This window comes from Pan troglodytes, chromosome 23, assembly GCF_028858775.2.
Source record: "Pan troglodytes isolate AG18354 chromosome 23, NHGRI_mPanTro3-v2.0_pri, whole genome shotgun sequence".
NCBI lineage: Eukaryota > Metazoa > Chordata > Mammalia > Primates > Hominidae > Pan > Pan troglodytes.
Window position 1 is genome coordinate 37,266,499 of NC_086016.1, and position 17,258 is coordinate 37,283,756.

General features: G+C 44.0%; 1 long non-coding RNA gene across 1 annotated transcript in view; it reads right to left on the reverse strand.

Moving 5' to 3' along the window:
- LOC129138418 (uncharacterized) overlaps positions 1 to 3,729 on the reverse strand; it is a 102,458-nt gene extending 98,729 nt beyond the window's left edge. The window contains exons 1-2 of the long non-coding RNA XR_008541658.2: positions 3,497 to 3,729; positions 2,590 to 2,760 (exon numbers count right to left, since the gene is read on the reverse strand). This is a non-coding gene — a long non-coding RNA (uncharacterized LOC129138418). The remainder of the gene's footprint in view (positions 1 to 2,589; positions 2,761 to 3,496) is intronic.
- Positions 3,730 to 17,258: the final 13,529 nt, after the last annotated feature.

Consider the following 17,258-nt stretch of genomic DNA (forward strand, 5'->3'; position numbering starts at 1 on the left):
ATCAATGAATCCAGGAGCTGGTTTTTTTAAAAGATCAACAAAATTGATAGACTGCTAGCAAGACTAATAAAGAAGAAAAGAGAGAAGAATCAAATAGATGCAATAAAAAATGATAAAGGGGATATCACCACCGATCCCACAGAAGTCCAAACTACCATCAGAGAATACTATAAACACCTCTACGCAAATAAACTAGAAAATCTAGAAGAAATGGATAAATTCCTGGACACATATACCCTCCCAAGACTAAACCAGAAAGAAGTTGAATCTCTGAATAGACCAATAACAGGCTTTGAAATTGAGGCAATAATTAAGAGCCTACCAACCAAAAAAAGTCCAGGACCAGATGGATTCATAGCCGAATTCTACCAGAGGTACAAGGAGGAGCTGGTACCATTCCTTCTGAAACTATTCCAATTAATAGAAAAAGAGGGAATCCTCCCTAACTCATTTTATGAGGCCAGCATCATCCTGATACCAAAGCCTGGCAGAGACACAATAAAAAAAGAGAATTTTAGACCAATATCCCTGATGAACATCGATGCAAAATCCTTAATAAAATACGCAAACTGAATCCAGCAGCACATTAAAAAGCTTATCCACCATGATCAAGTGGGCTTCATCCCTGGGACGCAAGGCTGGTTCAACATATGCAAATCAATAAATGTAATCCAGCATATAAACAGAACCAAAGACAGAAACCACATGATTATCTCAATAGATGCAGAAAAGGCCTTTGACAAAATTCAACAGCCCTTCATGCTAAAAACTCTCAATAAATTAGGTATTGATGGGATGTATCTCAAAATAATAAGAGCTATTTATGACAGACCCACAGCCAATATCATACTGAATGGGCAAAAACTGGAAGCATTCCCTTTGAAAACTGGCACAAGACAGGGATGCCCTCTCTCACCACTCCTATTCAACATAGCGTTGGAAGTTCTGGCCAGGGCAATCAGGCAGGAGAAAGAAATAAAGGGTATTCAACTGGGAAAAGAGGAAGTCAAATTGCCCCTGTTTGCAGATGACATGATTTTATATTTAGAAAACCCCATCGTCTCAGCCCAAAATCTCCTTAAGCTGATAAGCAACTTCAGCAAAGTCTCAGGATACAAAATCAATGTTCAAAAATCACAAGCATTCTTATACACCAATAACAGACAAACAGAGGGAAATTTGAGACAAGCCTGGCCAACATGGCAAAACCCTGTCTCTACTAAAAATACAAAAACTACCGGGGCATGGTGGCACACACCTGTAATTCCAGCTACTTGGGAAGCTGAGGCAGGAGAATCACTTGAACCCAGGGGGCGGAGGTTGCAGTGAGCCAAGATCATGCTACTGCACTCCAGCCTGAGCAACAGAGCGAGACTCTCTGTCAAAAAAAAAACAAAAACAAAAAACCTTCAGATGAAAGTTGAGATCCTACAGGAACAATTAGGCTGAGATGATATTTCCTTTTAAATTATATTATATAAGCCTTCTGCCCTTTCTGAATAGAACACTGTAAAATATATATATATATATATGTATATATTAGCCATTTATTCCACAAACACAGGGCACATTTGTGTCCAACATTATGGTAGATTTTAAAGATATGGAGATAACTAAGTCAGAGACCCTGACCCCAAAGACTTTGCGATGGGGATTGGGGGAAGTACACTAGTAATTACAGTAGGATACAAATGGCACAACAGAAACATGCTGAAGGCGAGACTAACTCCTCAATAAGTGATGGGAAAGTTTCTTGGTGGGAAGTGGGGAAAGTTATTTGAATGGGTCTTCAAAGATGCATAGAGGTTAGCCAGATAGACAAAGAGAAGGCAGGACATTTCAGGTAGAAGGAATTGCATGTGTGTGGTAGGTAGATTGCCCCCCCAGCCCACCAAAGACATTCATGTCTTAATCCTCAGAACCTGCGAATATGTCACTTTAAGGTAATGGACTTCTCAGATGTGATTAAGGTTAAGGCAATTAGCCTGGATTTCCCAGGCGGGCCCAATCTAATCACATGAGTCCTTAAACTCAGAGACTCCCCTGGCTGTGGTCAGCGGGAGATGAGCCTACATGAGAATGCCAGAGAGCTGGGATATTGCTGGCCTTGTAGATGGAGGGAGGGCTGAGGCATATGGCAGCCCCCCGGAGCTGGTGATGATAAGGAAACTGATTCTTCCCTAGAGCCTCCAAGAGAAAAGCAGCCCCACCAACACTTTGATTTTCAGCTCAGTGAGACATGCTTCAGACTTCTAACTTACAGAAAGGTAACACCATTTGTGTTTTTTCAAGCCACTAGCCTTGTGGTGATTTGTTACAGCAGCAATGTACACTAATGCACCTGCAAAGGCATGGAGACGCAGACTGAAATCACATTCCTTGGCCCTCTTGGCCCTTATCTCTGGCTTTTTCTGCAGACCAGGTTCAGCAGCACCTCCTCCAGGAAGCCTTCCAAAACTTGCCCGGACTAAGCAAACTCTTCTCTCCCATGTGCCTCCGCACACCTCTCCTACTGAATGACTCACGTATGGAACACAGAGGACAATGGGGGTCTGCATCACAGACTGGTCACATGCTCATGAAACTCACCTCTTCCTCAGCTCACAGCCCATTGGTGTCTCGGTGGGTCCCTGTGCCTCGTTCTCACTGATGGAATCTGAGCAGAAGTGAGGGGTCACTTCCAGGACAGGGCAGTGAAGGGCAAAAGGGGCTCCTGCAGGCTCTTCTTCTTCCCTCTCCTCCTCAGATGCTCTGTGTGAGCTACAGATGGAAGGAATCAAAGCCCTGAGTCAGTACTGGGAAGAGACCTGCCTAATAGGAGCCTCCACAGAGGTCTGCACATAAACAAGAAATCGGCGTTTATTGTCTTAATTCCTTGGATCTGGGCAATTTTATAGCAAGAGAAAGCTAAGCAACTTGGGCCAGGCACGGTGGCTCACATCTGTAATCCTAGCACTTTGGGAGGCTGAGGCAGGTGGATCACTTGAGGTCAGGAGTTCGAGACCAGCCTGGGCAACATGGTGAAACCTCATCTCTACTAAAAATACAAAACACTAGCAGGGCATGGTGGTGGGCACCTGTAATTCCAGCTACTCAGAAGGCTGAGGCAGGAGAGTTGCTTGAACCCGGGAGGCAGAGGTTGCAGTGAGCCAAGATCGTGCCACTGCACTCCAGCCTGGGCAACAAGAGTGAAATTCCATCTCAAAACAAAGACCCTCACCCAAGATACCTGCTGTTCCCGAGCTGATGCTTTCTGACCTCTGATGCCTGTGGGCTCCCTGCTTCTTTGTAGGTGACTTGCTCTGCCTACCACCAACCAGAATGTGAGATTTTGCCCCCTCTTCAGTTTACACACACTTACATAAAATGCTGCTCACAGAAACACATTGTGAAGATTGGCAGGGGATCAGAGGGGTTCCCACTGCAGCAAGGCAAACAACCACAGGGAAGCAGCAGAGCCCCCTCCCACGGAAAATCCCCTGGCCCTTGTCCTCACCTGGTTCCAGTTTTCTTCCATGTTTCTGGTTCCTTTCTCTCCACCCTCCATTCTGTCTCAACTCCTATTCAGCAGGAAAATCAGTATCTCATCCAGGTGGCTACTCGTCTGAAATCCTGCACCTGCAAGATATCAGAGCCACCTTGAGCAGACATTAAGCAGACCAGACTCCTGAACCTACTAAATGACACTTACCTGTGGGATGTGGTGCACACCTGGCATCTGTCTCAGAGACTGGCCAGGCAAAGTCATGTGCTTCTCAACTGACTGCTCATTCCAATCCCCTGGGGAGCTTTCAAACGGCAGATGTCCCTGAAATTCTGATTTAATTGGTGAGAGGCGGGGCCCATCTCATGAGATGACTAGGATGTGAAGTCCAGCACGAGAGCCCCGGCAGAACCTCCACTTTGGGATGTGGGGGCTCAACACTGTGATCTCAGTACTGAAGCTTGAGCCCTACCAAGGCACTTTCCCAAATGAAGACCCTCTCTCCCTTAGGGGAGCCCCCATGCTGGCTGCTAAGTTTCTTTGTTTATCTCTTTACATCTGATTCTGTGCCATTCTCCCTCCCCGGGCTGTGCGCTGTCTGCTCCTGGCTGGGGGCTGGGTCTTATCCTTCTGGATGAAGCAGGTGCTCAGCGAATGTTTGGAGAGGGATGGAGTGGGTGGGAGTGAGGTAGTGGGAGAGGGATGGAACTGCAGGAAGGAAGCCCAGCCCAGAGGATGGAACCAAGGCGTCACTGGCCTGCTTTCAGAGACATTTCCCATTGCAGAAAGGGTCTGGGTCATAACCCAGTTAGACTAGCATTCTGCACCGCAGCTGAGTTGGAAATTATGATCCCCTGGCTTTACTGCCAGCCTGCTTCTCCTAGAGCACCATTTCTCAAATTCAGCTCTACTGACGTTTTAGGTCAAATAATTCTTCATCAGCCTGGGAGAGATGTCCTGTACATTGCAGGAGGTTTGCAGCATCTCTGGCCCTACCCACTAGATAACCCAGTTGAAACAACTAAAAATTACTTCAGACATTGCCAAATGCCCCATAGGCAGCAGAATCACCCCAACTGAGAACCACCGTCCTAGAGGTTTAGGTCTTCTCAACTACAGCCCCCACCCCAGCCACGTCAAGGCTCCCATGAGCCCCTCACAGCAGTTTTGAGAACAGAATGAGCTTTATAGGGTAATGTACTTAGCACAGCACTGGCTAAGTACCGTGAAAGACTTAATACATGTCAGTTACTAGTAGTACAAACTCTGAGAGACAGACTACTTGCATGCATGGGGAAGGAAACCAAGGTTCAGAGTCACAAAGTGACATGCCCAAGGTCACACAGCTGGCATCCAAATTTAGAGCTGTTTGACTTCAAAACTTTTGTCCTATTCATCTGAGACACTGACTCTCTTCATCAGGCAATGGAAAGAGCGCATCTGCTCCCACACCTGTGAGCTGAACCCATCATGCAATCCTCAGGAAAGTCTGCAGACAAGATGCCCCAGCCAAAGGCTGAAATCCATAAATCCAGCAAGACCCCAGCCCTGAGGTCAGAGTGGGAGTGACAAGGAAGGACTCCCATGACCAGAAGGAGAACCAGGTCTCTCGCCATCTCTGGACCTTTCTGTCTCTGCATTTCCACACATGGGGTGTGTACCTCCCCTTCAATGGTGAGCCCCAAAGGGCAAGGACTATGTCTGTTGGTTTCTCAGAGCCAGGTAGGAATGCAGTCTGAGAAAGAAGAAAGAAGCCTATCATTAAGACACAAAATCAGAGTAACTCTAGCAGCAAAAATGAAATGAAAATGCAGTTTTGTTATCATAAACTCAAGCTACATCAATCCCTCTAATCTGAGGGAAAGATTGGCCCAGAAGCCTGGGGCAGGCCTGAACCTTCAGGTCAAGGAGCTGCAGCTGTGTGAGCCAGGAGCAGGTGGAGGCCAGGAAGCAGGGCAGGTCATGGCCCCCCAAAAGTCTTGTTACTGCCCAAGGCCAGGCTCCCAGGTCTCTGATGTCTTCAGAATTCAGGCAGAGTCAGTGGCTGTAGCCACCGCCTGGACACCCCCTGGAGTGCCCCTGAGTACTGTGGTGAAAGGTGACTTCTTTTTCCTTCCTTTTAAGCCCAGGAGGCTAATAATAAAATACCCTCTGTTTCTGAGTCTATAGGAGAAAATGCCTTCTAAATCCATTAAGTTGCTAATGCGTGCATTTGCAGACCAGAAAGAAAGGTGCAGGTTTGATGGATGTACTTGTCATATTTATGGTTTGTAGCCATGTGATTAATGGGCTCTGTGCTTTATAATGCAATGCTCATTTCACTCTCCTCTTTAAGCTCTGGGTGATTTATAGAACATTTATAGGGCATTGCTGTTGCATTTCAATGGAATGACAGTGATAACATTTTATCACCCTGGATTATCAATTAGTCTCCTTTGAGAAAAGGATGTCCCGGACTTAGTATGGGAACAGGGTGAGGAGAGGGGATGCTTCTTGGGAACATTTGCATGGTCACCTGGAGTTCACAGCCTTTCTCCCTGAGAGCTGCCTCCTCGTTCCTCTCTAGGACGAATAGGCTGCACGTGTTCAAAGACAGCACAGGAGCTGGGAGCCTTCTACCCCCAAAGCCCTCCTCTCATCCCTCACCATGCTGTGCAGCAGCTACTCATGGGTCTCTACCCACCCTGAGCCAGATTCCACATGCAGCCTCCAGAGAAATCCCCTTCTCACATCACACCCTTTCCTGGCCCTCCATAATCCTCACTGCTTTCTCGATGTGTGACCTTGGCTACCCTAGATGGCCCCTCTGAATCTCAGTCTCCTCATCTGTAAAATGGAAAATGGGGAAAGTTTTTGGAAAAAGTAAAATGAAAAAAAATTGCAGAGTGGTCGAGAGCATCAAATTGTTTAGCACAGTACCTGAGGTGCACGCCTTATGCTGCAGCCACACACACACACACACACACCCACCCACACACACACACACACTGCTTGCTGTTCATCCATCCAGCTGCTGTTACCTCAGACCAGAATTCCTTCCACTTCTTCAGCCAGTGAAATCATATTCCTCCTTCAAGGCTTAACCAGAATGCCCCCTCCTCTCTGAAACCTGCCTGATTCTCCAATATGACATTATTCCCCTGCCCTTTCTCTGCACTCATCCCATTGAATTTGCCCCTGTTTCTCTTTGCTCTACAAGCCTTGTTTCCTCTGTGAGTCTGTGATGTCCTTGAGGGTGAGACTGGGCCCAAGACACGTCTGTCACCCACACCTAGTGCAAGGCCTGGTACCTAGTAGGTGATTAATACAAGGACTCAGAAGGGGCAAGGGCAGGTTGAGCAGGAACCTAGGGCATAGGCAGGAGCCCAGGTATATTCTGGTAGCTCTTGAGAACCAGAACACACACAGCACAGCCAATGAGGAAACCCAAACATGGGTCTGACCTATCCACATGCAGCCACCTGTCCCCTCCACTTTATTTTCATCCTCTCTTTATCCCCATCCTCTGTTCTGATTCTGCCCTCAGTCATTCATCCAACAGCTATGAATAGATTCCCACAATGTGCCAGATGCTAGACATGCACAGTGAACCAAACAGAGACAGCCCCTGCCCTCGTGGGTTTACAATCTGGTGGGGACCGTAATAAACAAAGAAGCACACAAATGAGTAATTACAAATTTGACAAGAGCTAAGAAGGCCAAAGAGGGAAATGAGAACTGGAACAGCAGGGAAGACCTACTCCAGAGAGGGTATTAGGGAGACCTCTCCAAGTGTCTTAGTCTGTTTGCTGTTGCTTTAACAGAATACCTGAAACTGGGTGATTTACTTGAAAAGAGATTTACTTAGCTCAGGATTCTGGAGGCTGGGAAGTCCAAGGAGCATAGTGCTGGCATCTGCTCACCTTCTGCTGAGGGTCTCGTGCTGCATCACAACATTGCAGAGAAGTTGAAGGGAAAGCCAGCGTGTCAAAGGGCAAACACAAGAGGCGGCCATTCTCAAAGGTAACTATTCCAGACCCTTGAGAACAAACACAGTCTTAAGAGAACTGTATTAATTCATTCATGGGAGCAGAGCCCACATGACCAAAAGGCCTCTTAAAGTCCTCACCACCTCTCAATACTGTAACATCGGCAATTAAATTTGAACATGAGTTTTGGTCTGGACAAACCACAGCATCCAGGAACTAGCATTCTAGCTGAATGGTGAAAGGAAGCAAGGGTTATTCATAGTCAGGATACCAGCCAGTCTATGTGGCTTTGTGTGAATCAGGAAAAAAAGGCTCCCCTCTCCAGGCAGACACAGCCCTAAGCAAGCACTCATCATGGGAAGAACGCAGGCTGATTTCAGTCCCCACTTGCCCCCAGTGGTAGGAGTGCCCTTGCACAGTGCACAACCTACACAACTGAACACAGTGTATGAGTGTCCCATTTCTGGACTCACTCCATTTCTGGATTTGATGACCCCATTGGATTTCTGGATTTTAACCTTTTGTGTTTCTGAGGGTCTAAGTTCTCATTTGCCATTTGTCCCCTCCCATTCCTGGCTGCCCTGGATTACACCCCACCACACAGATCCAGCTCTTAACTCTGGAAAGCAGATCTTGATTTGAACACCTGACTGGTGTTTCTAGGAACTAATATCAGTCAGCAAATAAGAGGATATAGATACCAAAGCAGAAAATTAATCATCAAGTTATAAGTTAGCACACAGAGAAAGCAAAGAGCACTGACTAGAAGCCTCCTAAGGGCAGGGATCACAGTAGATCCCCAGCAGCCACACAGTGCCTGGCACAGAAAGGGCACACCATTGCATGAGTAGAAATAGACATCTGTCAAATAGACAGCTGTGTAAACACATCTGTAGTTCAAATTTGTACAGGCAGAGGATACAAACTGGAAAGGAGTCAATGTGAAGAAGTCCAGGGACAGGGCAGCCTTTGGAAACTGGAGAAGAGGAAGAGCCAGACAAGGAGAGGGGGTGGAAATGATCAATGGGAAGAAAACCAGGAAAATATGGTTTCCTGAAGCCAAAAGAAGGGAGTGCTTCTAGAATGATAGATAGCTACCAAGAGGTCAGTTAAGACAATAACACAAATATCCACTAGATGTGACCATCTGGGAGTAATGTTTGTGGGAGAGTAGAAAAATGCCTGATTAGGGTGTATTCAAGAGCAAATGGGAGACAAGGAATTGGTGACAGTGAGCATAGTAAACTCTTTCAAAGAGTTTAGCTGTAAAAGGGAGTAAAGAAAAGTGGGAGCAACGGGAAGGGATGCGGGGTCAAGGAAGGGTTTGGTTGAAGTTGGAAGACATTACAGCCTGTTTGCATTGTGTGCTCATGGGAAGGATCCAGAGCTTAGAAGAAAACCTGATGAAGCAGGAGAGAAGAGAGTGGCGACAGCGATGTCCTTAAGAAGGAAGAGGTATCTAGTGCACAGGTGGAGAAGGTGGCCTTGGATAGGAGCAGGGATAGCCCATCCATTCTGTTACCAGGAAGGAAACAGAATAAATGGACAGAGACGCAAGCTTCACACACGTGAGATGCTCAGTATATGTGAAAATTACACTATCCCACCCACCTGATCCCAGGTGGCTCAGCTGCTTCCCACCTGTCTCCTTGGCCCAGACCCACAGACCTGTGGCTGCCTGGCCTGATTCCTCTGTGCCTCCCAGGCCTGCTTTTCTGCACTGCCTCCTCCTGGCTTTTCAAGAGCTGGCCTCCATTTTTAGCATGCCAGCAAGCAGCCTCCTGGACAGGCACTGACAGGCAGGAGAACATGGCCAGGCCCTTGGCAGTCATCATGGAGCTCCAAGAAGCTGGCAGCCTGGGCACTGGGCTGCCTGCACAGCCACACAGAGTCAGGGACCTTTTGCCAAATGTTGGTGAAATGTCTCAATGGCAAATTTAAATGTGCCCAAGTCTCCATTCTCGGCTTCCTCTCCTCTCTGCAACAAGCCCCTCTACTGCCATGTCCCCAGAAATTAGAGGAGTGAGGCTGGGCAGGCATGTCTGCCAATGCCAGGAGCAGCTTTGATTGAAAAGGGAAATTGCAGGGCACTGAACATCGCAGGAATACTAGGAAGATGAGGCCAACGTCTTCTGTGGAGTCTCAGGGTTGGGGCATCCACACGGGCGCATCGAAGTGTACCAGGCTGCACAATGGTAGAATGGCTGGCAGAGTGGTTCAGCATTTTCAGGGAAGCTCCAGGTGATTCCAGATGACAGGAGGTGACTCCCTGTCTTCCTCATAGGGAGCTGCCATAAACAACACACAGCTGGCAGGAGAGCCCAGATGGAGCGAGAGTTACAGGCCAAGCACCGCATCTCCCCACCCACCCAGGGCACTGCTGACTCTGGGGCCAGCTCCGGGAGGACCATTCCCCAGCCCGGCGCAAGGCTCTGCTGAGGTCAACCTTACAGCAGTGAGCAAGAGCCGTGGTTAATTTGTCTGTAGATATTTCAAAATAGGGAATGATGGTGCTTAAGTGCCTGTTTTTAGTGAGTCTGGAAGAGCGTGGTTCCTGACTTATTTCTCATCGAAGTTCAAATGTATCTGTTTGTCTCCCTTTCTCTTTCTCTCCTCTTCTGCTCTCTCCCTAGGTGTCTTTCATTCTCATTCTCTCTTTAAACTTACCTCTCTTGTGCCTCATCAACCTTCCTCCTTTTACTATTTCTCTTTCTTCACTATCATGGTTGTGCTCCTAAAATAATCAAGATAGGACAGTATATTCCTTAATATTTACTAATGAGACTCTATTCCATGGCATGACCATAAGGATCAATCATTGAACTAAAATCATTAGATAATACTACATATAGAAAATAATACTATAGGCCGGGTGCAGTGGCTTACACCTGTAATCCCAGCGCTTTGGGAGGCCAAGGCAGGCAGATCACGAGGTCAGGAGATCGAGACCATCCTGGCTAACACGGTGAAACCCCATCTCTACTAAAAATACAAAAAATTAGCCGGGCGTGATGGCGGGCACCTGTAGTCCCAGCTACATGGGAGGCTGAAGCAGGAGAATGGCATGAACCCGGGAGGCGGAGCTTGCAGTGAGCTGAGATCGCACCACTGCACTCCAGCCTGGGTGACAGAGCAAGACTCCATCTCAAAAAAAAAAAAAGAAAAAGAAAAAGAAAATAATACTATATACATTTACATACACAGTCACACATTGCTTAATGACTGGGATATGTTCAAGAAATGCATCGTTAGGCGATTTCCTTGTGCAAACATCATAGACTGCACTTACACAAACCTAGATGTTATAGCCTACTACACACCTAGGCTATATGGCATGGCCTATTGCTCCTAGGCTACAAACCTGTACAGCATGTTACTGTACTTTACTAGTCCATTCTCGCATTGCTATGAAGAAATAACTGAGACTACATAATTTATAAAGAAAAGAGGTTGAATTGGCTCATGGTTCCACAGGCCATACAGGAAGCATGGCAGCATCTGCTTCTGGGGAGGCCTCAGGGAACATACAGTCATGGAGGAAGGCAAAGCGGAAACAGACACATCTCACATGGTGGGAGCAGGAGAAAGGGTTGGGGGAGGTGACACCCACTTTTAAACAACCAGATCTCATGAGAACTCTATTATGAGAACAGCACCAAGAGATGATGCTAAACCATTCATAAGGGATCCACCCCCACGATCCAATCGCCTCCCACCAGGCCCCACTTCCAACACTAGGGATTACAATTGAACATGAGATTTGGGTGGGGACATAGATTCAAACTGTATTATGTACTGAATACTGGAGGCAACTATAACATAATTGTGTTTGTGTATCTAAATATATCTAAACATAGAAAAAGTATAGTAAAAATACAATATTACAATCTTATGGGACCACTGTCATATATGCAGTCTGTCATCAACCAAAATGTCATTATGGGGTTCATGACTGCATATAAAATCTGCATCATAACCCCACAAGGCAAAATAACAATATTTATCATTATAATAATAACCTACATATTTACTGTGTTTCAGATACTTTTCAAAGCCCTTTCATGAGTATTAATATGTTTAATCCTCTCAATAACTCTAAATCCAGGTACTATTACTACCCCTATTTCACAAAAGCAAAATATCGAGGCACAAGTAATTTGCCCAAAGTCACACCATTATGTATTTTGCAGAGTCAGAATTCAAATTCAAGTAGTCTAGATTCAAAGTCTGTGCCATTGAAACTCAAATTGAGTGAATTGTGTAAAGTCACACAGCCAAAAATGTGTAGGAACAGGATGCAAGCTCACGAATGTCTGATCCCAAATCCCAATTCTTCTCCCCATCAGAACATATCGTCCCCACCTCTAACTTGGAATGCAAAAGAGATGGACATTTTACACATTATTCTCTAATTCCTTGTTAAACTTTCAATGTTTCTTTTATAACTGATGCTTGATGAATTAGTTTCTCCCTGTGGATCCCAGATTGCCACTACAATTAAAAATTCCCGACTCTGTAGCCTACTTGAATTACCTCTCTTCAAAGGACCCATACAATGAAGTACACTTCCAACTAAAATCACCGTGAACTGGCACTAATCTTTTTTTTCCCCTCTGAAGATTTATAAGTCCCAGTGGTTCACATGAATTAGATCACTTAACCAACATGTTTTGAGTATTCACTATGTGTCAGAAGATGAAGTGTTTCCTAGCCCTCAAAAAGCTCATGGTCTGGTAGGACAGAGAAGGCAAGTCCATTAACTCAAAGTCAAGGTAAGAAAGTGATATGAGCCCAAAAGTGGAACAGATAAATATTACAATGAGAGCTTGAAGAGCTAAAAGGGTCTTGGAAGACTTTCTAGGGGAGGAGGCAAGATAGCTGGGGAATCTATAAGAATACACTGACTGGATTTGGAAGGTAACAGTCTTGCAGGGTCTCAACACCACCACTGGAAGCCCTGCAGATACAAGAACACAGAAGGTTGTAAAAATTGGACATACTTTACATCATGCTCTGAGAGTTGGATTTTTATTACTGTTAGCCCCTCTATCACCATCTTGCCCACATCACTTTATATAAGCTAATTTGTCTCTTTTTTTCAGAAAAGAGAAGCAAAAAAAAAAAATCTGCATTTTGTTGTTGTTCTTATTTATGTGTTTGGGTTTTGTTTTTTTTTTTTTAAGCTTCCTGGTTGTCTCAATATCAGAAAAACAAAACTAGTCTTCTTCAAACACCATTTTTATCAAGCCTCTTCTAGGCTTAAAACTCTCAGCACCTCCTCACCCCACTTGCCTGAAGGATCTTGTCCAAACACATCAGCTTGGCATTGAGGTCTTCCATGATCTATGTTCCATGGATCCAGTTCCAAATGACTGTTCTGGCCTTATCTCCTGCTATTTCTGCACATGCATTTCCTCTAGGTATACTGTGGAAGTAACCTACTCGCTGAAAAAGAATACAGAATGTGCTGAAGTTTGATTAAGAAGGAGAGTTTAAAAGTGTTGCTGGATCTAGAACCAGAAATACCATTTGACCCAGCAATCCAATTACTGGGTATATACCCAAAGGATTATATATCATTCTACTATAAAGACACATGCACACGTATGTTTATTGCAGCACTATTCACAACAGCAAAGACTTGGAACCAACCCAAATCCCCATCAATGATAGAGTGGATAAATAAAATGTGGCACATATATGCCACGGAATACTATGCAGCCATAAAAAAGGAAGAGTTCATGTCTTTTGCAGAGACATGGATGAAGCTGGAAACCATCATTCTCAGCAAACTAGCACAGGAACAGAAAACCAAACACTGCATGTTCTCACCCATAAGTGGAAGTTGAACAATGAGAACACATGGACACAGGGAGGGGAACATCACACACTGGGGCCTGTCAGGGAGTAGGGGGCTAGGGGAGGGATAACATTAGGAGAAATACCTAATGTAGATGACAGGTTGATGGGTGCAGCAAAGAACCATGGCACGTGTATACCTGTGTAACAAACCTGCACGTTCTGTACATGTATCCCAGAACTTAAAGTATAATTTTTAAAAAGTGTTCCTGGTAGTAAGGGGCAACACTAGATAAATACCTAGAATATTCCCCACTGAGCTTCCCCTTCCCCATTGAATTTTCCCAACTGGCTCCTCCCTAAATTACAATTAGTGGCCTAAAAACATCAAGCAAGCACTGAAACAGAACATGAATGAGGCATCCCAAGACACAAACCAGTGCAACTTTTGTTGGCCCAATAGGTCAAAAACGTCAACCATGTGTTTCCACCATTATGAAACATCTAATAAATCACAGGAACAACATAATACAATAGATAAAGAGACTTATGAGACTTGCTTTAAAATTGGACAGACAAGGAGGGCTGGAAGGTACAAGGTAAAGGGCACGATATCCTAATAATAATAATAATAATACATAAAAATCCTAGAAGAAAACCTAGGCAATACCATTCAGGACATAGGCATGGGCAAAGACTTCATGTCTAAAACACCAAAAGCAATGGCAACAAAAGCCAAAATTGACAAATGGGATCTAATTAAATTAAAGAGCTTCTGCACAGCAAAAGAAACTACCATCAGAGAGAATAGGCAACTTACAGAATGGGAGAAAATTTTTGCAATCTATCCATCTGACAAAGGGCTAATATCCAGAATCTACAAAGAACTTAAACAAATTTACAAGAAAAAAAAACATCAAAAAGTGGGCAAAGGATATGAACAGACACTTCTCAAAAGAAGACATTTATGCAGCCAACAGACACATGAAAAAATGCTCATCATCACTGGTCATCAGAGAAATGCAAATCAAAACCACAATAAGATACTGTCTCATGCCAGTTAGAATGGCAATCATTAAGTCAGAAAACAACAGATGCTAGAGAGGATGTGGAGAAACAGGAATGGTTTTACACTGTTGGTGGGAGTGTAAATTAGTTCAACCATTGTGGAAGACAGTGTGGCCATTCCTCAAGGATCTAGAACTAGAAATACCATTTGACCCGGCAATCCCATTACTGGGTGTATACCCAAAGGATTATAAATCATTCTACTGTAAAGACACATGCACACATGTTTACTGTGACACTATTCACAATAGCAAAGACTTGGAACCAGCCCAAATGCCCATCAATGACAGACTGGATTAAGAAAATGTGGCACATATACACCATGGAATACTATGCAGCCACAAAAAAGGATGAGTTCATGTCCTTTGCAGGGACATGGATGAAGCTGGAAACCATCATTCTCAGTAAACTATCACAAGAACAGAAAACCAAACTCCACATGTTCTCACTCACAAGTGTAAGTTGAACAATGAGAACACATGGACACAGGGAGGGGAATATCACATACCGGGGCCTGTCAGAGGGTAGGGTGCTAGGGGAGGGATAGCATTAGGAAAAATACCTAATGTAGATGACAGGTTGATGGGTGAAGCAAGCCACCATGGCACGTGTATACCTAGGTAACAAAACTGCATGCTCTGCACATGTATCCCAAAACTTAAAGTATAATAAAAAAATTTTTTTAATAATAATAACAATAATAATAGTCATCATTACAGATGAAATCACAACCCAAAAACTCAGGGATATAATAAACAAAACTTTCATTTTGCCATCACTGAATTTATTTATTTACTTATTTATTTTTATTTTATTTATTTATTTATTTATTGAGATAGAGTCTCACTCTGTTGCCCAGGCTGGAGTGCAGTGGCGCAATCTTGGCTCACTGCAACCTCTGCCTCCCAGGTTCAAGCGATTCTCCTGCCTCAGCCTCCTGAGTAGCTGGGATTACAGGCGTGTGCCACCACACCCAGCTAATTTCTGTATTTTTAATAGAGACGGGGTTTCACCTTATTGGCCAGGCTGATCTCGAACTCCTGATCTCGTGATCGGCCTGCCTTGGCCTCCCAAAGTGCTGGGATTACAGGTGTGAGCCACTGCGCCCAGCCTTATTTTATTTTTTTGAGACAGAGTCTTGCTCTATCACCCAGGCTTGAGTGCAGTGGCGCGATCTCGGCTCACTGCAACCTCCGCCTTCCAGGCTCAGACGATTCTCCCACCTCAGCCTCCTGAGTAGCTAGGATTACAGGCACATGCAACCATGCCCAACTAACTGTTTTTGTATTTTTAGTAGAGACAGTGTTTCATCATGTTGGCCAGGCTGGTCTTGAACCCCTGACCTCAGGTGATCCGCCTTGCTTGGCCTCCTAAAGTGCCAGGATTACAGGCATGAGCCACCGTGCCCAGCCCGCCATCACTGAATTTAACTACTTTCTTAAACTTCATTTTGCTTGGGGGCAAAAACAACCTCACTCAGTTTCTGATCTACTTCCCTACTAAGGATTATCTAAATTCTCAAAAATTTAGTAATGTCAAAGTACAGAGTATAGAGAGCAGAATCTGATCCTCAGTCATTACCTTCTGGCCACTTGACATCTTCAAAGAGTCTGTACTACTGTGTGTCTTTGTCCCAACAGCAAAGCCTCCAAGCTTTGTCACGGCTAACTTCCACTCAGGTCCTTCATCAAGCTCTCTGAGGATGACTAAGGCTTTTCTTGACATCGGTGCTACAATTGGGTTCCAAAAAAAAAAAAGTCATTCCTCCGCTTTCCAGGAATTTTATGAGGCTCACGCAATAATCTCTGTTTGGACACCTGAAATCAGTTCTATTCAATTCCTCAGACCAACATAGGGCAGAGGAGAATCATGGATCTTGCCATGTTCCAAAGCCTTATGCAGGAAAAGGGGCACATGTTTCCTCTACTGTAAGGCGCCGCTAATTGGGAAATTCTATTGTCACCACTATTTCCCTTTTATTCTTCCCTAGAAAGAAAGTACAGGTAGAGGTCTTTCTAGGGACTAGACATCTAAACCCCAATCTTCACTGACTAGTCTCTCTTTCTTAATTCCAGAAGATTTGTATCTCTGCCATAGTTGGAAAAGTTTTAAATCATAATGCATTTTTTTCAATATATTGAGAAAAGTGGAAACTTTATGTGATGATTGGTGAGATAATCAAAGTTTAAATTTTTTAAATTTTGTTTTAAACTTCACCTCCATATGAAATTCAAAAGTTTATTATAGGCCCACAGATCCAAGAACAGTGAATTCTAATCAAAATAAATACAAACAAATCCTCAGTGGAGCACATTATGGTCAAACTGCTGAAAGGATAAAGACAATATCTTTAAAATTTGATAGAGTATAAAAATATGAGTATCTTAAAAACAGAAAAATGTCACATCATATATAGACAATTTGTAAGAATGACAGCTAATGTCACAGTGGAAACCAAGGTGGCCAGAAAACAGTGGAACTGCATTTTTGTAGTGCTGGAAGAAAAAAAACAAACTGTCAACCAAGTCAATCAAGATTTCTATATCTAATGAAAATACACTTCAAAAACAAAAGTGAAATGAAAACATTTTTAGACAAGCAAAAAACTAAGAGAATTTGTCTCCAGCAGACTTGCACTATAAGTAATGCTGAAACAAGTTCTTCAAGCTGAAAGGCAAATGAAATCAGATGTGGAAAGGAATCGAGACATAAGAATAATAAACATCAAGGTAAATATTTATATGTTATTTTAATTATATTTGTTTCATATATTATATATTTTAAATTATTTTAAAAGACTGTTTAAGGCACAAATAACTATTTATTGTGGGATTTAGAATATACAGAGAGGAAAAATATATAACAACAAGAGCACAAAAGGCAAGAAGGGGATAAAAAGAATTATATTGTTTTAAGGGTCTTACATTGTTTGTCAAACA